At 39.1% G+C, this 23,927-nt stretch overlaps 1 protein-coding gene across 1 annotated transcript in view; it reads right to left on the reverse strand.

Annotated features, from left to right (window-relative positions):
* Positions 1 to 23,927, reverse strand: part of PLCL1 (phospholipase C like 1 (inactive)) — a 178,507-nt gene that overhangs the window by 152,924 nt on the left and 1,656 nt on the right. The window lies entirely within an intron of this gene.

Genomic DNA, 23,927 nt, shown 5'->3' on the forward strand with positions numbered 1-23,927 from the left:
CAGCAGGAAAGCTAGGAAAAATAAGTTGCCTTGCCAACATCTGGAGAAAGGTCAGGAAAAAGTTTCAAAGGCATAATTGCACACAAGCACCTACACTTGGAACATCTGACTTTGTGACCTTACTCTAGGACTACTTGAAAGAGCTTTTTGTACGTCATGTACTATTAGATAGGGAGTCCTGTATCAGTTGAGCTTACCTCAACTTGCAGTTTAAAGAATATGTAGTGAAAAGCACACAATGCTGTTGTTGAAAATTGTGTTTTCCCAGGAAGGCAGAGATGGGGCGATCACTTGTAGAAAGCTTGTAAGAATCAGGCCCTGGAACATTTGTCTTTGCTTTCTGGAATCTGTTTCTATTTAAAAAAAAATTATTGCACATATAGCCAAAGAGTTAAAGAACTCCTTACTTACATTAACACCTACCCTTACTGATACCTACCCTCAACCAGGAAACAAAGCAGAGTCCATATCTGATGTCTGCTCTTCCCTGCAGCCTTCCAAGAACATCAAGATCATATAACCATACTCAGATCAAGCATGAACAGCAATGCAAGGGACAAGGAAATGAAGAATCATCTCTTGTCATCTTTGTGCTGTAGCAAACCCAGCAGAAGCTGAGTGTGTCAAGAAACAGAATGAGTAAGCAGTCAAGTGGGTGGTTCAATATGTTCATTTTCCTCCACTATTTCCATTTTAAGTGTCAGCTTCCCAAAATGTATTTAATTTGTACTATAAATTTTGATTTCCAAACACTTACCATGCTGTTCAATGAAACAGTCTGTACATGCACATGTAAAAGGAAATATTGCACAAAACCATAACGACAGAAAAGGCCTTTGTATGGAATCTGTTGCAGCTACATTTACTTCCAGACCTAAAAAATGGTAAAAGGTTTTTTGGCTGGATGGATCTAAAGATAAATGAGAAGCAACCCCCTACCATCTTTCCTTCATCATGCAGTCTGCACCAAGCAATCATCCAACAACAGCAGCAGACTGCTGACAGTGTAATTAAAGAGGCTTCTCTAGGCTCTTCATCACAACTGTAGCCTCTATTATAGCAATATCGTTCTGACTCCTCATTAAAGCACAGCACTATGTTGGAATAACCACATTCTATCACTCCAGTTATTTAACCTTTGGGATGTCCTGTAAATGCAACAGAATTAATGAAAATGCTCATCTCAAGATAGCTTCATGGTAACATGGAGAACCCAAAGAAGGGCTCCTTGTTGTAACAGACAGATGAAAAATCCCTTGCCATAGCCCCAGGAGGAATGACAGCATTGATAAAAGCCCACTCCTCCCTGCTCCCTGCCATGGCAGAAGTCTTACCCACCCTACTCCTGGCTACTTCAGCAATATGCATCAAGTAGTTTACTCAGAGAGAAAGGGGTCAAATGTGAGAAAATATCCATACTCAAGTGAGCAGGAGAGAAGCAAAAAGGAGGGCAGCACATGGCACATGGTCCACAGTAAATGACCACAGCAGAGGAGTTTGCCAACCTGTACTCTGGCCAGCCTGGTACCCACCTCAGCAGGCTTCCCACAAGACCACACAGCACTGTAGTCAAGGGTGCCCACTGCAATCCTGTCCTACATCTGCAAACCATAAATATCTGCCTCCAGCAATAGAAGCACACCCACTGCAGCAGAACCCCTGCAGAAATCCAGTATGGCAGGCATTTGCTTCAACCAAACCTCAGGGGGCTCAGGCTCACAGGGCAGCCAGTGAACTCCTTTCATCTCAGAGGCAGATAAAGACACAGCTCCCTAACACTCTGGGATGCAGCAGGGACCAGATGAGAACAATCTGTGCACCACCTGTACTGACTGAACCAGAGGGACAGCATAAAAAGCAGGTTCTCAAAAGTTAGAATTGTAACTAACAGTAAAGCAACATTTAATGAAAAGTAGGAAAACTCACTGATCCAAGCTCAGAACACATCACTACATAGATAGTAAAGGGGGAGAAAATCCTTAATGATACACTGCACACCATCAAAACCCATCACTCACTCTAGCTGAATGGGAAAGGGGAATTCTGCAAGCTCGTCATAGAAAGGGATCTACTGTACAAGCTCTAAATCTAATTGTCACTTTGCTTTGGAAATGTGATAAAAATGGTGAATAAATATTAAAAAATTGATTGCAGACTTAAAGCTTCAATAACTGCAAAAACTGTTAACCCTCTTATATTTACACTGTTAAAAACAGTGTGTCTCTTGGTGCCTATCCAAATGCTGCTGCAGAAGTGGTGTGTTTGAAAATGTACACCAAGCAGACAAAGTTACTCATTATCAATACCATGGTCAGTCCTTCTTGTTCTAGATCAAGTATGTACTGGGGCAGAAGCAGTACTGCATTAGGAGAGCTGCAGGATCCCCTCCTGAACTGCAAAGTCCAGCAACAGGAACAGGAGGTGACAAAAACTGCATGAGCCAAGTCCAGGATTTTTCTTACCTGCAGACACAGCTCTCTTTGGGGACTGTTCGGCTTCACTGACTTTTCTTTCAGAGCACTACAGACCGAGTTGGAGGGCCACAGAAAGAAAAGCCACCATTTTTTTCACTTACAGGATGTTTTCCTCCCTGTCTATCAAGAGACAAGACTGATTCTCTTCTCTGCTGGTAAGGCTGGAGAACAACCTGAGGAACAGAACTACTAGGATTAACTGGGTATTCCAGAATCAAGAGTTTTATGGGCATTCCTCCCTAGCTGTGCAACTTATGTGAAACCTTGAGTTTCACATATGAACTAAAAACTCTGGCACTTTTTAGGAGGTCTTTCCCTGATAGCGCTGAACAATGCTCACAAATGGTGAGGGATCTCCAAATCCTGTTTGCTGACAGCTGCTGCTAAACTCTAGTTCATAATTATCCCACTATTATACTTTAATAATTTATGCTGATTAAAATAATTTCCTCCAAGTATTTGCAACATCCCTATTAGCAGTGCATCCGTTATGGTGGTTCCCCATTCAGGTTTCCACATCCATACCAGTCAACGACCTCAAAAATTGCAGGTCAAGGATCAGCTGAAGCATAAACCCAGATACAACTTCTGTATGTGATGAACCCCCTGATTTGAGACTGAAAAATATTCTGCTTTGTGAAAACATTGCCATCTGCCTAGCACTCCATTTCCTTATGAGCTGCAAAACTGCTCCTCTGCAGTACTTCACCCTTTTTGTCCTGTTTGTATAAATATTGGACAAAGACAGTTAACAGCACTTGGTATGGAGAGAAGTCAAATAGTTCAGTCCCCAAATAGATTTTCTATCATTCAAATTCTACCTTGCTGCTTATTCCTATAAGCTTATTCACAAAAACAAGTTATTGCCCCAGAACCACAAACTTTTACCACAAGTGACACTGAATTTTTCAAAAGCAATACTACATTGTGAGCTTAACAGTTGTCTGCAGGCTCCAGGGTACACAGTGAAACCAATTTAGAAGGTTTTTTCTTAAGACCAAAGTAACTTTGCATAAGCCTAAATTTCCTTCCCAAGCCACTTAAGGCCATTTAGGACACTGGGAAACAGCTAAGACAGAAGCAATCATTCAATTTATTTTTATTTGTAAAGAAAAAGTTACTTCTATCCGTTAAAAAAAAACTTCTTAAAAGTTTAAGGATGACACATACCCCTACACAAGTCCCACCCCCAAGTGACACTCAACACGTTTTGCTTGTCTTTTTGTTCAGCAGAAGAGTGAGAAGCCCAAGTACACCTTGGAGCTGGGCAAAAGGTACTTGTGCACTCTGTGTACCCAGAGTGCCAGTAAACCCTAATTATTGACCTTGCTGATGCAGTCTGGGCTCTTCACACTCATTCAGTCTCTTCCGAGGCACTGGACTTAATGTGTGAAGAGGCATAAACAGATGATCTGCTACACGTGGGCTCACAACAGACATGTTCCAAGCAAAGTCTTGACCCACATCATGTCAAAGACACTTTCAGATCACACAACATTTCACATTTTTAGTTCCTGCTAAATCCCTCTTTCATGTTGATATCAGAAAAGGGATACACAAATGCAACTGCTCGTTTTTAAATCTATATACAGTGAGTTTTTCATTAATATCTGTGTCAGGCAAATCAGTCTCACATCCTTTCCTGACTTATTGCACATCTCAAATAGTCATCACATCTTTAAGAACAGCTTTAATGCTGAGCATGAGCTACATGAAGCTAAATTTACATAGTTTTGGGGTTTATCATGACAGTATTAACTCAAATCAGTTTGGACTAGAGCATGTAATTCACTTTTTAACTCTAGAAAAACAGGCCAACTAAATTCAAGATTAAGATTATAAAGTGGTGAGAAAACGTATATACTTTTATACTTTACATGGTATTCTCTGAACATACTTGTCCACACACAATGACTTGTTTCACCAATTAAGAAAACTGCCAACTCAGAAAATAATTCACTTTTTAACTCTAGAAAAACAGGCCAACTAAATTCAAGATTAAGATTATAAAGTGGTGAGAAAACGTATATACTTTTATACTTTACATGGTATTCTCTGAACATACTTGTCCACACACAATGACTTGTTTCACCAATTAAGAAAACTGCCAACTCAGAAAATGAGTGTCAGAAAGAGACATCTAAGAAGAACCAGAATCGTTTAGGTTGGAAAAGACCATCAAGTCAAACTGCAATAACATATTGGCATTACAACACAAATGTTTATGCTTGTTTCATAAATTTAGCATTCTCAATGTGGACAAACAGAAAACCTTACTCCATCCCTGCTTTCTTTCTGCTCCTGAAAGGAGCTGCACACAAAGTTGGGGGTCCTTTTACTCCTTGCCTATATATACAAAGGCTTTAGATCACAGGGAACATCCTAGGGATCAGCAACAAAGCAATTTTACTAAATCTATAAATTTATCTGTTGCTCATGGCAAACATCAGAGCTGATTTTACTTGCTTCTAGAAATAGTAAGTGACACAAGATTTGACAAAGATGATGTATTCAAACCAGGATTTTTGCACACATTAACAGAAGATGCAGCACTCAAGAATGATATTTGTATTCAAATGTTGAATGTGAAGACTGCAAAGATGTATCTACTTCAGACATTCACCAGGACATGGAGAAGATTCTTCTTTTAACATTAACCATCACTGGTGAGCCACAAGCTTACCAGGGGTTTCTTATCCAACATTAGAATTGTCAGTAAAACTGCCCAAAGACACTTGAGAGGTAAGCAACCTAGAGATTAATATTTAGTGTGTATGTGGGCAAATTGTTTCAAAGCCCTGTCTTAGTCTTATTTTTAAAAACGCCTCCATTATTATCTCTGAAGTCCCATCCACAAGTGTGCAGTGGATTAAAAAAGGCAGTATCTGGCTTAGTCTACTTTCGTAGTGATTTACATCACAAATTCGGTGGGACATCGTCTGGTTGACGCAGAGGGCAAAGAACAGAGCCAGGCATACGTAAGTGGTGCTTTGCAAGTCCATTGCCATGATTAAAATGAATAATCCAAGAGATAAGCCTCTCATTTCTCCAAGTACTCTAGTCTATACTGCATCACTGCGCAGCACAACATACTAAGCTTCCATTTACATCACACAAATTGCTGGGGTAAGAATAAAAATACTTATGAATTACTTTAGTATTTAGACTAACACCTCTGTCTTGGTGACCATGTTTTCTTCCTCACCTATCTCTGATGCACAGCTATTAACAAATTCTGAACCTGAATTTTTCAGCAGATCAGTATCATTTAGGAGAATTGTATCATCTCCTTTTTCTAACACAGTTCTCACCTCAAAAAGGTTTGCCTAGTCCAAATTTACCTCTGAAATTTACTTTTATAGAAACTTATGTAAGAGTAACACAATTTAATAGCTCAAGCTTAGTTTTCGTTCCAAGGGTAGGCACTGCTACTACAGTAGGTCCTACAGTCATCTGCCAAAGCAATGAGGACTTTGCTACCCTGGACTATTTTGTTTCACACCTTTGTAAAGCTGTCAGCTTTATCATTGTGGAGAGGCTGCTGAGGAGACCAGAAGTCAATCAGAAACATATCACAATGAGTACATGCACCAGTTTAGCAGCAAGGCTTCCTGAAGTTGCTTCAGCTCAGCAGCAGTTATCTCTCACTGATGCCAGAAAAACTTAGCCTTTAAACATAATCTCTAATCCATCTTGATCAACATACATAAACATTTTGTAAAAACATTTTCAAAAGGTCTAACTAATCATTTAAAGATCTTCCTTGGATTAACAGCCAAAACCCAAGGTTTTGCTAAATAAGAACATATTAATACAAAAAAAAAAAATCCGCAAGTATTTAATTTACAACCAAGCCTGCAGTTCTCTGCTTCCTACTTTCACAACAAAATTGAAAAAATGAAGACAGGAAGAGGAAATAATAATTCATCCATCGGCTTTGAAACCTTCCTAGGCCTTGGAATAATCACCAAGACAGTATTTAGAGGAAGGTCCCATGCAGCACAAGAAAAGTTGGCCTCGTCCACCTCTCTCAAATCAGAACTAAAAAAAGGAAGTAATCAGTTTCCATTTATAATAACAAGACAATCCAAGAAATAAAACATTTTCTTCATGTTTTCACTTAACTGGATCTTTGAAATATCTCAATATGAAATAATAAGCTAAAACACATCTTCCCCTAATCATAACACTGTAAGAGCTATATTACATCTAAATTAATTGCATCTAGACCTATTTTGATCCAATAGTTTCTAGAGACAAAAAATTACAGGTAAACCAACCCAAGGGAGGGTGCTTGTTCTAAACCATCACATTCTGTTAATTTAATGGTCATGTTAGTGAATTAGTTTATCATGCTGCTTTAATGTCAAAACTACATTTGACATCCAAAATTTTGTATCTCCCAGGGAAAAAAAAGGAAAGCATGTTAGCTTCCTTTATTTGGAACTGAAAGACTGTCATAACATGCTCTGCAGAAATGTTGCTTAACAAAGATGAAATAAAAATATTTACAGATTCAACTATTACAAGGCTTGGATCATCAACAAAATAGCTATCATAAAACAAAGCATCTGGAGGAACAGTGAGCAAAAGGACACTTCAGTACATGAACTCCATGGCAAGGCCAAACACAGCAACTCCAGTGAGGAGAAAATCAAGGCAGTTGGGATGGTCATTATAAACCACTGCAAAATAAACTAACATGAGAAAGATAAGAAATGACACTTCTGAACAAACATCCTCTGAAAATTAGAGGCAAAATAATGTTCTATATGCCTTGTCCCATATCCCCTCAGCTGCACAGCAACACCCTCAGCCTCTGCAGCCTTCTTTGCTTCCTACTGCAATTCCCCACCTGTGAGAGCCTGAGGTTGCTCCTCACATACCCCTAATTCCCTAGCACACCCGCGTGACTGAGCAGGGCTGCCTGTCCCACGGCAGGGGCAGAGCACCAACTGAGCTCCCTAGACAGGCTCCACACCCAACAGGGAGCTGCAGGGACTCTGCCAGAAGTTACAAATTCCACCTACCTGACAGCAAGTTCAAAAGGATGGTTACAACCAGCATTAGCAACTGGACCTTGGCAAGAAAATACTGCTTGGAATATTTTGCAATATACATCTTGCGGAGCTTTTCCTCACACAAACTAAGTATGGTATTTAGAAACAAGAAAACAGTTCCTCCAGAAAATACATCCCATAGATTACCCAAATAGTTGTAATAGCCTCTTTAAAAAAAAATTTAAAAATCAGTTGGTTACCAGAAATTGCAGATAGGACCTGAGAATTTCATTGCCCTAATTAACATTCTGGTGGCAAAAATTAGTAATAGGAAGTTAGTTATGAAAACATTTTCATAAGAAACACCATAGTTACACCTCTGCCACTCAAATCAAAATAACAGTTCAAACAGTTTTTTATATGCTCTAAAGCTCATAGCTCCACCATTTGCTTCTTCAAAGGAAGAAAGAACTGAGAACTCTATTTATATGTTAACTAGTTTTGTGTCTTACTAGAATAGTCTTGGAGGGGCTTTTCTGTGGAGGAGGTTGTTTTAGCTCATACTTCTCTGTCTTTGGAAAGAAATATTAGAGCTTTTATATGCAAAAACATTCCGAAGAACAAGCATCAGGAAGAAATTAAACCAGACTCAATTGCAGAATTTTCAATTGTCACTAATACCCACACTAAACTATACCTTCTAGACCTGGCTACAGTAATGCAGATTCTTCTAAGTGCTTTTCATATACTTCGCCATTACACCTTTTAATGAACTGATTTTTCAATAAGATCTCATTTAGATTTGATAACCCACTAAAATAAAAGTTTTCCTGTTGAGCAGACCCTCTCATGGATAAAAGGATCTCTGAAGAATAAACAGGTTACCTGTCCAGAATCTGCATATTCTGGCTATATATATCTATATATATATATATATTTATGTCCAATACATAACATGCAGTATCCAGAATAACAGCTATTTGGTGCCTAACACCAAGAATATTTCTCCTGGTGGTGTCTCTTATGGGAGAAGGAGGTGTCACCACCCTGAAAGTCTAAAAGTTTTGAGAAAGCAATCCACCCTTTCTATAGTAACACATATGTCAAAGTATTTTGCAAAAGCAGCAGAAGTACATATTTTGTAGTCAGCAAATTTCAGTTCACATGGTTGTAACCTTATCAAGTAAGGTATTTTTGAAAAACAAAGCAGAACTACACAGATTTTAAGTAAAATAATAACTGCTGACTTCTGGTAACAGCAGCCTCCAGTTTTGCTTGCCTACAGAAGCAATCATTCTAAAATCCCTTTCAGTTTGTATCCAAAATAAACATCTTAGGAAAGTTTATTTCCCCTCCTAAAAACTGCAGGTTGAGATTATTTTATCCTTCCTCAAAAACATGTTTAAAGTAACTTATTATGCTGTTCCATCACTTCAGCTCTTGCCGTTGTTTCCTATGAAACTGATTGGCATAATACTATTTGCATCCTTCAGGTATTTTTCTTTATCCACTGAAGTATAGATAATTTCATTCTGAAAATATTTTCAAGGTAGTGTTTTTCTTCATAGTAAAAACTTATAATTTATAGGACCCATAGAATATAATAACGTTTGGGGGCTTCTTTCCAAAATAATGGAGTTTTAACAGTGCTGGCAAATTCCAAAGGCCATATAGGAAGACAACTGAATTAATCTTTGAGACAACTCTACAGGGCAGAGCAGGAAAGAATGAACTATCAGGCAGTTCTGATTCCCTACATGGCAGCAGGAGGTCTTGATTTCAGGAACTGGCAATCAAGGATTTGTTCTCTGACTGAAGGATTCCCAAATAGCCAAGAAATTTAGTTTATAGCAACACCTCTGTCAAGGGTTATTTATGACCTGCCTGAATTACCACACCACCAAAGCAGTTCCAGGAGGGGAGAACAAGTCCAAAAGGAAAGTATCCAACCCAGTGAGAACAGACTCCAAGAGAGCAATCAAATACCACAGTGAAATTGCCTCAAGCATTGAAAAATTCAGAAAAAATGATGGAGAACAATGAAGCCAAGAGAGTGTCATTATTACACTGAAAAGAAAAATTCTGGGGCTAAAGAGACTCCATCAGTCTGCAAAAATATGAAGCCTAAATAGCTCCAGGACACATTCCAGCAAAAGGTGAATGCTGAATAGTACGTAGGATCAGCCTCCAAGAATCTTCAGCTTTTCATGTTGCTTGGGAGAGTAATGTACACAACCTCCACCCTTCTATGCAAAAAGGAAGAACCACTTGCAGAAAGAGAACAAGACAAATACGCTAAGATTTAAAGCCAGCTGCTGCAGGAAGAGTACCTAACAACTTGTCACACAAAGCAGTACATGTCATATTTGAGTCAAAGGGGTCTACTTCAGTAAAAGCTGTTCCAAAGGAAACCCTGATTTCCTCACCTACAGCTGTGGCCAGCAGGGACACTGGCTGTGCAGGCTGGGGCTGCAGCCAAAAGCCCAGCACCAGAGACACTGTGTCCTCTTTAACCTCACTGACAGCAAATGCAAAAGAGGTATCTGACATCCTCAAAGCCCAGTGAAGAAGAAAATAAATTAATTTATGTTCTCATATAGTGGTTTAAAAGTTTCATTCTTCTACAGAATGATCATAAAGACTCCTCGCATATTCAGTAAAATAATCTCTTTGCTGTTAGACATACTGCTTTTGGGGAAGAAGCTTATTTAAAAAAGCAAACAACCTTTTATTGTGCTGCATAGTGTCCTTAGGGAGTTTCTGCCTTTCTTTCTCTTACCATCTAATCTTAAAGACACATGAAGGATGGGTTTTCATCTCTGAAACTATAACACATGAACTAAAGACTCACCACTATGTTATCATGGCAACAAAAATAAAAACTTTCAACACTACTGGAGGTAAAAGAAATAAACACAGTAACTCCTACATGATCCATAGTTTTCAAGCAAAAACTATCTAGCTTATTCCATGTTCTGAAGTCATGGGACACTGGAAGGGTCTCACTTTTGTTAAATACAGCAGAAGTTTTTAAAAGCATGATAAAAAAAACCCCAGAACTCACTGAGATTCAACAAGTCTGCTGACAATATGATATTGCCATTCTTAGTAGTCCAGTGCTGGCACCATAGTGCAACACTCCTGCAAGTCTTGGCAAACCCTAAAGGCGCTGCAAGGTGATCTTGGGCAGAACCCCAAACACACTGAGAGAACTGGGTCAATACTTAGCTTTGATCTGCTCAGGGACAACACAGATACAACAGTGACAAGATAAATGCATCAAGTCAAAACACGTCTCAGAGTTGAACCCACACTTAACAGGCACAGTGAACTTAATCTTTTTTTTCTGATAATCTGGACTTCTATGTGAAGTTTTTACATCTTTAGTCAAATTGTCTTCCAGTAAAGGCAAGGCCACAGACTAAGATCAAGGAGCAGATTTTGAGTTGACAGTAACATGGTTATGGTGGAGAGTGAGTGGGGGCAAAATAAAAAAATCTGAGCAAATATTCAGAGGTTGAGCGCCATGTCTGCGGCTTTTCCAGACATTTGGAAAACAACGATCACATTGCAAATTGTTTCAAAGCAGAACACATTTAAATCCAACATACAGGGCAAATACCATGATTATGTGGAAAAAATAAAGCAGATATACAGTTTTTAACCTGACAATGTAATTAATGATCTTCACCATTAACTGATGACTGTTTGCTTTGCAGTAAAATAAAATGTTCTATTTTTAAGTGGCAAGATAAGATTGGGGAAAAAAAAAAACAGGAAAGAGCAAAGGTATTTGGCCATAAAATGAGGTAAAGCAGCTATTTAAAAATGGCAAGCAGCCTCTGGCAAAGGCTAGAATTACTTACCCAAGGCCACGTTAGGTTTCACTGCAAGCATTCTGCACCCCTCCCTGCTCTACACATCCAGCCTATTCCCCCAAGCTGTCAGACACATTCAGACATGCAAGGCTCCTGTGTTCCCGACTTTTAACACCAGGCACTGGCTTCACAGGACAGATAAAATAAGGCTAGCCAGGATGAAGCTTTCACACATGATCTATTCTTGCTTACAGAAAAAAAATTACAGGAAAAATGTTATAAAAAAAATTCAACTGGGTTCATGAGACATTTCCCCTCCTTTGCTGCCCCAGTCCAAGGGAAGGATTTTGTAGGTCCACCACAAGCCTTTGTTGTCTGTATGAATACATCCTTCTATACTATCCTGTATCTCCCTGTATTCTGCCAGTAATAGATACTCCAACAGCATCCTGAATATCCCTGTGTTTTGGCCCTATGCATACAGTAACTAACACAAGCAACAATTTCTCCAGCAGATTATTTATACAGGATTACATGGGAAAGGTCCTTCCACCAACATTTTTCAAGCTCTGCTTTCTCTTTTGGCCAAACAGTCCTCCCCCTGAAAGTAACCATTTCACAACACAGAACATACTTTGAAGTGAGCAGGAGCATGGAATTATTTCCTGAGCTGTTCTCTTCCAAGTCTCTGAATGCTCCTATGTGCAGTTACTTGGCAGTTAAACTTTTCTTCTTGCTTTTCACAACTCTCAGTACAAGGTACAGTGGTGTCCTCAGGGAAGAAGGCACTCAGACAGATTTGTAAAACCAACTACAAATCCATTATCGTAATGACTCAATTAATTAGGCATGGCTGGAAGTGACCTGCTGGGAGAGACAGTGCTAAACTTCTCCTATAGTATATAAACTACCAAGAAACAAACCCTAGAGCAGTCAACAGCAAAGGAAGCATTGATCATTATTATCACTGGAAACACCATGAAGCTTATCTTGAAAGTTAAAGAAACACTTGAGAAAAGCAGCAATTCTCCCTGATGCATTGCCTGGATTATTTCACTGCTATTGAGCGCTAAATCATCACAGAAAAGAGAGAAGCCTGGCATTCTCTGGTTCTTAGTGGCTCATCTGACACCATTAGAAGCCCATTTAACAGCTGTTATGGGTCCAGCCATCTCAGGTCTTTCCAGAAAGATGCTAAATACCTCCCTGATGTCTTGAGTCCAATGCTCCTGAAGTTAGCCTCCCCAGCCTTTTTTTAAGGGGATTTAAAATTATAATTGCAATTGAACTGCCACAACCCATTCATCCAAGCATGACAGTTGTCCCAAAAGCCTTCCTGATGTAGTAAAATCTTTTATACAGCAACCAAAACACATATCATATATGCAATGGTAAAACAGTAAAAACAAAAAAGTTAAATTAAGAAAACAAAACAAAACCCACAACCAACTAAAACAAACAAATGAAGAAAAAAAAAAGCACCAAACCAAATGGCAAACAAAACCCATTGTATTTTCAAAAACATGAAAGAGGGAGGAAATCGTCAAGTTTTGTACCTCAGCAAAATCTGGTGTAGAGATTAATGGGTAGCCAAGCCACCTGAGAAGCAACTGATGATATCAGGTTACACAGACATGCAGCATGTTTGCATCCCTTCTACAACATTACTCTTTCATATAATTTAACTTCATATTTGCATTCACCCATTAATTACTTTATTGGAGCATAATAAACCCAAAGGAGCAATACAAGGTTATACCCAAACGCTCCCCATGGATTCAGATATCAGCTCCTAATTACACACATACAAAATTCATGAAGAGAAAATGCATTTTGAACAACTACTACAATACAGGTAGGCGTGACAACCAGCCCCCCAAAAAACCCAACCCAAAACCAAACACAAACAACAAAGAAAAACCACCACACAAACTATTTTATTAATTCAACTGTCTAGCTGACCTTTTGCATATACAGCCAGGAAGATCAAAGAAGAATTTGCCCTGCCCAAACTGCAAGTAGCTGTGGGGGGATAGAATCCATTTGTTGCCAACTTATTGCAAAAGTTCCATACCTTCTTGGTGATTTCTCACGGGCATCTCCTCACAGCACTGACTCCACAGCACAGCCAACCAACTCCAGCAGCTCTCCTCACCCAGCTACCCCACTCTTTTATAGCACTCATCCTTATTAGACACAGCTGTGGCCTGTTAAGGGCAGGGCTGCTCCTAATCTTTGGTGATTAGTACAGCTGCAACTCCTCAGGGGTGAGATTACCATCTGCACTATCTTTATTTTCTTACATCCTATCACCCCACCAGTAACTGCTGTTTTTCTGCTGGGGGCATTCATTGGTCCTACCCTGAAAGATGGCATTCATTTCTAATTCCCACTATCCAGCACTCACAAAGGTAACACTTACTTGGGATGCCAGGCTCTTTGTCAAAGGCTCCCAATTAGTCTTTTCTACCTAAGAACCATACAGATCAAATCCTACTTTGATGTAGCAGGCCAGAAGAACAGATACAACCTCTGGCCTGCAACACCTCTGTCCAAGCAATTCTGTTGGCAGGAGGAGTGCTCTGTTTCTCAGTCTGCCACAGCAGCACGAGTCAGTCTGCACCTCTCTTCCTCCTACAGCAGCTTTCTGCAGAAAACACCAGCTCAGGCTGTAGGTAAGCACACCAGTTTTGCAGCACACACATCAGTCCATGGATGCAGTGTTTGGTCTTCTTCATTCTCTGGTTGTTCTCATTCTTATTTTCATCTCCATCTTACAAGAAAGGGGCCAGTGGCCTTTGTCCACAAAGAATCTTGTTTTAATTAAGACCTAATGTAAATCACTGTATAGGCACTCTAGTACCAGATTTAGTTTCAGCTACCTCCCGATGACCACCAGTTCTAAACTTGAGACTTGTCCATATACAATTTTTTTTAAAACCTTTCAAATAAACAATTCCAAGTTGTATTTACATTATACCAAAAAGAGCAGGAGATGGAAACAAATATTTCCAATACATGCAAGTAATTTAGCAGTGTAAACCATACTTGACTTTCTTATTCATATACTTCTGCTGCAATACTTAATTTAAATGGCCTCTTCTTCCTTTTGAAAAGAAGCTGTATCTCCCAATAACTACCACATTCAGTTCTTGGATTCATGCAAAGAAAAAACACCATAATTTCCCACTGCCAAAAAGATGCAATAATGCAAAATTTTGTGCATAAAAAGTCAATTCAACATGTTCTGTGAATTTCTATCATGTAAAGTATATACAATACTTATATACATAGATGAAAGAGAAGATAATAAACTGAGCAAGTGGGAACTATGTTCTTTAGAACATACACATATCCAGACACAAACACTTCAGTGTTTTCCTTGAGTAGTATTTGGAGAACTGCGCAATATGTGCTCCTGGCTGCAATATGCCACAACACAAGCTAGAGACATTCTGCGATCCTTGAGTAGGTGTACAGATAAATAAACAAACGAAATGGTATTTCAAATGAAATATAAAGTTCCAGATTATACCCCACCAATGGTGGATTTCAGCAGGGTCCTATCTTTTGCCTCACAACTGCTCAAAGCAGACAGAAAATGCTGCAACCTTCTTAGGCTAGAAAGCTGATATTTCTTCTCCTGTGAACAGAACACTGTGCCCACACTGTTCCTTTCAAATTCTCAAATTTCTAAAAACTATGCCAAATGCACTTGCAGTAGGATATAGCTAGCTGTTTATTCAAGCTGAGAGCTGTGTATCATTGGAGAAGTTAAAAGCTTGTCTGAAGTGAGATACAGTTTCCTCTTTGCAGATCAGGGCTGTGTGGAAGCCAGGAACCAGCTTTACACCAATTTTCTTAAGTAAGCTATGAAAAATGTGTGGTCCTCCATACTGGGTAGGCAAGGTACCGCTGTACAGGATAAGAGTGTACTCTTAAGCTCCAGGGTTTTTTATTTATCAGGATTTAAGTCTTGATAATTTCAAAGGGAACAGAATTGATCTCTTCCCCAGACATCACAGGCACTGCCACAAGCAGGTACAAGGTGCAGCTTCCCAACATCTCAGCTCTGTGCTCTGCCTTGCCCTGTTTAACATGCTCCCTGTCCCTCAGACTCATCTCTTCTTGGTAAACGGGATCATCCATCCAGCCCCAGCTCACACCTAAACATGATACTGGCCATTAGCCCTCAGAAAGGTGAGCTCTTTGGGCAAAGTCGCAAGATTTTATCACAAGTGCTTGTATGTCAGCATTTCACAGCACATGGGGACATCGTTACAGGCTTTACGCTGGTCAATGCAAATGAGGATGTTAACCTCATCTCATTAAACCAACCTTTTTTCCTATCACTTAAGCTTTACCTGCTCCCCACACCCATGCCCCTCCCAGCAGACCTGCTGAGCCTAGGCAAAGCACGATGCTTAACTCGCTCACATTTCACTCTCCCAAGCCAAACAATTTACTTATCCTTCCCCATCTACTGCTGCAGCCCAGCTACTTCTGCAGGAAAATACTACGGTCCTTGGACTGATCTATGTAATCTATGCTCAGCATGAGAATGTACAATAATTTAAGTATTTATGATGGTTAAAATTAAAAAAAAAAAAAAGTCTTCAAAATTGGAAGGTACTGCTGCAGGAAATGCTCCTCTGGCAACCAAGGGTACCAGGAGAAAGTTCTGAAGGCCACAAAGAGGTTCCAATTTGATCTCAAGATCAAACAGAGATTTGGATCAGTCCATTGAAATCACTCACTTCTAAGCACTAACCCTGTCCATCAAAGTATGAGAGTACCTCCCTTTCATCCATAAGGATGTAGGAAAAAGAAGTATTGAATATGAACAGAATTGTTAACCTGCATCCAGCACACAGATGCCGCAGCAGCACTGCCAAACAAACAAATGTATTTGCTGTGAGCTGTCATCTATTTTTTTTCTCAGTTCTAATAAAAACTTGGTCTTTTTTGTGCTTCTAATAAGAACAACTTATCTAGAAATAATCCCCCAAAATTCATTCTTCAGCACTATTAGTGCTGATATTTAAAGTCGTACAATTTTGCCAAACAAACCTTGCCTAGCTCAAAGTAGAATCAGCATAACATAATTAACCACATTTTGAGAGTCTGAAAAAGAAAATTGTGAGGTAAAATAACAGGGTTTAGTGATTGGCTATTTGTGTTCAATCCAATCCCTCCTCCGCTGATGGCAATGGGAAAATTGCCACTGATTTCAGACTGCAGAAACTGTGTTTATACTGAAAATCTGCATTGCTTTAGGGAGCAACTGCCACTGTGAATCATAACACTGAGGAAGAAATTCACAAGCTACGTGAATGCCATAACTTACATTTCCAAATCATACACAAATACAACCAATTTTACATAACACTAGAAGACAAGCCTTCCTTCAGGATACATCCATGTGTATGTCCCAGGACAAACCTGTCCTTACCCCCGTGCCAAGGCTTGGGTGTCACTCACAGAGCAAGGCTGGCTCCAGTAAATGAAGGCTCCATTCCCAGTAAAGGCTGTGCTGCTTCCAGGCAGTCTAGGGGACAGGGCTCCATCTACCACTGAACACAAAATGTTTGCAGAGTTCTTTTTTCTTATGTTGCATGAATTCCAACATCTATTTCTTAGCCAGTGCTCAGAGAATTTTTTATGACAGTATTTACATGAGGTAGCCTGGAGGTGTGTCACACTCCAATGGAATATAGTACTTTTATTAAACTATTACATTTGCTAAATAAATGCAATAACCTCCTACACAATCTCATTCAGAAAAAGAGGAAGGATCTTACAGTAATCCATTCACAGTGCTTTCTCCTGACAGCTCTTGCTCAAAGAGTTCAGTAGTCCCTCTAGGCAAGCAAATGCAACTTCTAATCAGATATTCATGGAAGTTGTTATAAAATCAAATTAGAAAAACAACAACAAAAAAAATTCACATGGGCCTTCCAAGCAAAACTAGAGCTTATAAAAAAATTAAATGCAAGAACCCAGAACTCATTTATGGTAAGTGTTGCCCATAATGTATTTTGTGTCCTAAGAGAAAAATTAACATTAAGTAAAAATTATTCTTCTCCTTCTTCTATGCAAGTAGGCTAAAACTTACAGAATCACCAAGATCATCTATTTTCTCAAAAAATCATCCCAACAATGAAAACAAAACTAAAACAACACAGTGGTATTAAAGTTCAGTGGTAAGCTTGCCTAAATGCTACAGGGGTATGGAAAGCTTAATAGGTGATGCCCAAACAGGCAGCAATCTTCACTTAAGAAGAGAGAGGCAAGAAATATTCACCACCAAGCTGACAAGAGCAGGACCAAGGCAGCCCTCAATCATCCTCCCATTGCTCTCTCAACCAGGGCTGCCATAAATGTTTGTGGTATAAAAACCCTCTGGCTTCTGGCAGCCACCTTGCGCTCTTTTCCAGGTTCCCCAAAGCTGACATCATTCAGCAGCCAGTCCCCTGAAACACCTACACACCTCTAGCACAGCACATGCCCAAAAGACCACAAAACCAGAGCAACCCAGCTCAGGCAACAACCTGCGATTGTCCTGTGTGACTCTCCCTACACAGGAGCTCAGAGCTGCATCTGCAAATGAGATGCCCATGGCTGCGCTCAAAATTCTTCCTCAAATCCTGGTCCTCCACCTCACCCCTGTCCTGCTTGTGCACCCTTGGCTGACTCCTGACTCCAGTGCCCACTCTGCCAGCCAGGCTCCCTGGTTTTATTTCAGCCTTGCCTGCTCCCCGTGACAGCCGTGCTCTCAGCAGCACTCTGATTACATATAATCCAATTTTCTGAATTTCACTTGAGCTTCTAGACATGCTCTCACCCTGCTCTGGCCTGTGGCTTTTCTGGTGTACTCAAGCACTAGCACCTGACTCCTGATCAAGGAGTTTTACCTCTTATTGCTATTTACTTCCTGCCTTTTTCTTGCAAGCGTGGTGTAGCTGTCATTCTCAGGCAGTCTCCAAAGCACACCTACTCTTCAAAATGCATTGACTGCAGTAGGACCCAATATAACAGAGTTTCTTAAATACATGGCATATTCTTCATCAATACTCCTGGCAGAAGTTTTTGTCTGGCTGCTTGCTCTTCTGGTTTGGTTTTTAAGCAGACACACTCTCCAGAAGATGCATCAACACAAAATGGAAAAAAGTCCACCCATACACACGAAAGCAAGATAGATATTTCCATGAGCAGCAGGCATCTCGTACAACAAGTGCACCCTGCATTTTACTTAAAAAACTCCCTTTTTAGTTGTATTTACCCTCCAAACTACCTGAAAGAGTGAAATAGCATTAAAACTTTTCATAGCCTACAAGCAAAACAAATTAATAATCCATCAAACCCATCTAATGAATTAAAAGCACCCTGTGATTTTAGCACAATACAGGTAATTAGGTCCAAATGACTCTGGGAGAATCACCATTCAACATTAGCTTAACAGACTTTGGGTCCATAAAATAATAAATGCTGAGCACTGCATTTTACCTGATTCTAGACTTATTTGAAAGGTATGCAATTGAGCAGCCAGCTTCATACTGAATAGATTTCCAACTGAGGTTCTTACTGCCCATTCAGAAGTTGTATCCCAATTACCAAAATAGGCATCCAATGAACAATGATGATTTGAGTCCTAATTACCAACCACTCTACATTTTCTATAGCCATTTACACCCACACAAATCAATGTATGACAACTTTGAAGTACTCAAACACATTTCCACTGTGAACAAATCTCTGAATAAAGAACTGGGCAGCAAACACATGCTCCTTTTACCCCTTCAAAGAGTACCAAAGCAGCATAACATAGGTCAACCTGAAGGACAACCAGGATCCAGCAGGATGGAGAGCTTCTGGAGAAAATTCAATAGGACTCTAATGAATGTTTTCTGTAGCTATTTCAGCTGGGATTACCTAAAACATGGTGTGTCAGTACTCCCCTGAGCAGGCCACTCAGGAGGAGAAGCCAATCTTCACAGTACATATTTACAGCTAGAATATATTTTTTGTAAAATCCCCTCAGTACAGTAATACTTTGGCGCCAGTTACCTTTTAGACTGAGACACACCTTTAAATAGGCATCCCACAATAACATTACCTGATGCATGCTGCCTCAAATAATAATCACAAGGCTTTCATTGATGTAAGTGACTCTGGAAGAGGAGGAATATTTTACCTCAGTTTGATTCCAGTACAAAGTCAGAGACTTAATGGTCAGAGACTTTCAACTAAATAAATACACACTAAACAGTGAACCATGACTGAAGATATTCATAATGAAGATATTACAATGATCTCAGCAATTTGAACACATTTCAGGAAGGGGGTTAATAATCACTTAAAACTGCAAACTTTGGACATAAGACTCTTCCAGAAAACAGGATTCTATATAAGTAGATTTCAAACCCCAGAATATTTATGATACAGAAAGATTTAAGAACAAGGCTTTGATTGTAAATACATTTCTAACCTATACAAAGATCTTTATGAGTCTTCAGAACTTGTTAGCATTTAGTAAAGGCATTTAGCCATTTGTGGCATTTATTTTTTTAATCAAGTCTGAGTAGCTCTTGAATTGTCATGCATGTCAAAACCTTCAAGTCACATTAGCTAAAAAAAACAACCTAGAATACATGTGTTATTAAATGTAATATTAATCATCCTTCCTCATATTTTAGAAAAATCACCCAGTATTACCAGAAATTACACCAACCCATCAAATATGTTGATTAAGTTTACAAGAAAGACCAGCTAAATGGTTCACCACAGCAGATATATTATTGGTTCTACAGTAACTGCCTACATTTTCACATCTACTGTAGGGAAGAACAGAAAAAATATATACAATTAACTCAATTAAAACATTTTTGTTACAGATGGCGATGATCTCAGTGGAGCTACAAAATGAGTAAAATATTAGCACGAGAAACAGGATTTGCATCTCCACACAGACATGAAAACTTAATTTTATTAACAGCTGCTTAACATATTTGGAAAGCAATAGAAAGCTTTCCTCCTCTGCCACTGCTCTGTCCACCAGCCCCATTACTTCATCAGAATACTATTTTTAATCATTTGTGTACTTCTGCACAAAAGTCTTTATGCACATAATTTAAAAACAAATCAACCAGTATCACCAACTTCATCTCTTATACCCAACCTTAACAGCTCCTACCTCTTACCTAGAAAACCTATCAAACAACTTCCTGAAAAAACCTGCCAGAACATGTGTTTGCAGACCACTGGACTTGCTGTTATCCTACAGAAAGGTCACCTTTCAGTAATTCCAGTGCAAGACACTCACATCACCTTGACTCCTATGAACTAGTGCAGAAAAATACCCCAAATACAAGGCTTTATCCATCTGTACCCACATGTTCACTGAGATCACTGGTCATGTGTTACATCATGTGCCAAGTAGAACCAAACCAAGAAATATGGACTACTACCAGAATACTTAGCAGACATTTTTGCTATAAACCTCAAAGGAAGCCGTTTGCCCTGGATGTAGGTTGTTTGGGTTTGTTTAAAATTTTTCAAGTAGTAAAGTTTAGACAAGTCAGTGTAAGGGCACCCATTAACTTTTAGGAGACTTTTAGCCAGATGAGCCTTTAGGACAGCTTCCCAAGACCCACATGCCCAAATCTTGCACCTGAATAATTTTATATATAGTGGTTTCCATTGCTATGATAATTACTATTGATAGCTAGACATAAAAAATTCCACAAGACCTAAACCTTTCTCATTACAATGTTACCAACTTAGGCAGAGCTATACTGGATTTACTGATGTTGCTTTAAGAACAAAGAGGAAAGAGATGGAAATTAAACTCCAGTCTGAAATGCCTACTGCCACCCATGAGAATGTGTGCCAGTGACAAACACAACAGGTCAAAGAAAAACTGCCCATCTTCACTGATACTAATTACTGGCTATAACTCATTTGACAAAAGCAGGTCTATAACCAGTGTTTGTTCAATCCAAAATTGCCTTGAATAGATGCTTAAGGAAAAACAGTGGCATACGAAACAGAGGTGCAATGTTATGAAAATATAAACAGCTACACCACAGCAATCCAAAAAATATCTTTAAACCACTTCTCTTCTGTAAAGGTGGCAAACATTATTCTAAATAAGTAAATTAACAAAGAAGATTCTTTAATTTCTAAGGAAATTTTATACTAGCAGTAATAGAAACCAGTTTCCTGGGTCTCTTCACAATTCATTTAAGTTTTTTTAACAAACAGATACTGGGTTAGATAAAGATCAACCTAGGCTGGTATCCCAAGATGAGTACATGCCTGGGGAGACACAAAAGAAGCAAGGAAGTACAAAGTGGTCGATTCTTTGCTGTGGCTTCCCAGAGTTCAAGCACTTGTAGTTTAGGAACTTTCAAAGCCAGATGCTTTTGGTGCATTGTGAAGCTCTCTTCATCAATCTGTCATTTCAAACCTGCTCAAACCCATTTACATGTATGACTGCACAGATTTCTGGGGCTGTAAAGTGCATGATTTACTCACACGCTGCATCAGGAAATATTGTCATTTATTTTCAACCAGCTGCAAAAGAACTGCCACTGGCTTTTTCCCCGACATTCTGTGAAAGGAGTGAATATCAGTTGCCTGTTTCCCACAATGTTTGGGAATTGACATACATAAAAGTATCACCCCTCAGTTACCTTTTTCCAGATCTATCTAGTGAATTTCCTATTTTGTAGCAGTCTTTGCATGGCTAGACGTTTCATTCGTGCCCTTCTAAATGCCTTTTTAGGCTCTACCACATTTTTTAATGTAATGTCAACTTACATATTTTCCTTTTTTTCCTCTGGTACATATACATAAAAGAATACATTCATGACAAAATCAGCATTGGACAATGAAGTAGTTTATCAGCTATAATGAATCTTACATAGTCACAGTTAAAGATTATTAAGCAACAAGTGCCTAAATGCAAGCTTACACAACAAAAAGCTATGTAAAAGCTTCTGGAGAAGCATTACAGTCCTGAAAAACTGTCTTGTGAAAACAAACTTTAATAGTTATGTTGCATAGACAGATGTGGTGTGTAAAAATACTTGAATTCTGTCACCACACATCACAACAAACTGAAAAAACTAAGCCTCATTGCTTTCATTGCAGGGTTTTTTTTTAAAGCTGAGAACATCACAAACATAAATACAAGTCTTGAAATAAGACAGCTGGCTATCTTGATACACTTCCACTGATTAATTAAAGTGCGAAACCCTAAAGAAAACTTGCAGTTCTTAGGCTAGTAGGGTATTATGAGCAAGGACAACTCAACCGGCTTTTAAAGGAAAAGAAATCTCTACATGAAACAGGCAAATAGCCTTTGGAAGAACTTCAGTGAAACGACTCACAGCTCTACTGTGACTGAAGTTAAAGTCTGAGTTAAAGAGTCTGCAGCTGCTACTTCAAGTTCATTTCATGGGCACAGTCTGCTGCGTTATCTGCTACAGTATCTTAAAACAAAGATCCAGGAAGAAAACAAACACATGATCCCAAAAGTTTGTCTTGCATGCAAACAAAGCAGAGAGAGATGCCTGATAAGAATTGACAGAAATATTTTGGTAGAAAGCTACAAAGTATTTCAGTAGCATTACATAACAAATTACACAGCCTTCCTACTCATTTATTAAAGTGCTCATACATGGCAATGGCAGAAGGAACATGCCAGAAGGAAAACAACATCCATTTACTCTGTTTAGAGCCCCCCCACAGGAAGGCTTGCAAAACATTACATCCAAAGAAAGCAGAAATCCAGTTCTCCAAGCACTCTCTTCTGCTCTCCTGGCCTAAAAGTGGTTCCAGTTATTATTCTATTTGTGTACAACTGGGCCTGGATTATTCACAAGCAACAACAAAAAAAAACCCTACTTGGCAAATCATTTAATCAACGCATACTCCATCTTTAGACTTCCTAGAAAACAGGTCAAGTTCTATGATCTCTTGCCATTTCTCTAGTTTTATCTCCAAGCATTCTTGTCTGCTGATTTCAGGTTCCTCATGGCAAACTCCCTTTCTTGTTCCAGTTCTGTAGTAAGACCACTTACCTCTTCCTTGCATTAGGAAAAAACCCACAAAACCAAAACACAAAACCTAAAAAAAAACAACTAACGCACATTAGTCAAACAACCTAATGCACAAGAACAGCTACAACTATTTCTCATGAATCTTATTTTACATTTACCTCAATCTACAAAGCTGTGAACATCAGCAAAGCAAAATGGGAATAACAATTTTCTGGCTACATGAACACACTTAAGATTATTCAGAAGGGTTCATATTTTACTTGCAATACATGCCAAGTGGATTTTGCTGCAGGAAAGGTTTTTAAAGCAAGTCCCTGTTCAGCCTTTGTACTTCACAGTTATACTGTGGGTGCCAGAACACTCCAATGTAAGCAAGTCTGGCTTCCACTGGAATTGAACTCTCAGATGCTAACCTTGAGACTTGCAGAGTTCCAAAAGACAGCTGGGGAAAAATGCTGTTAGAAATGTACTTTGACCATCTAAATTTACAGAATTTCAACTTTTTTGCTTAACTGAGCAAGACAACTCATGTTTAAAGGACACCTTTAAATAGTTGAGAGATAAATGGGA

This window comes from Geospiza fortis, unplaced genomic scaffold (genome assembly GCF_000277835.1).
Source record: "Geospiza fortis unplaced genomic scaffold, GeoFor_1.0 scaffold112, whole genome shotgun sequence".
NCBI classification, from domain to species: Eukaryota; Metazoa; Chordata; class Aves; order Passeriformes; family Thraupidae; genus Geospiza; species Geospiza fortis.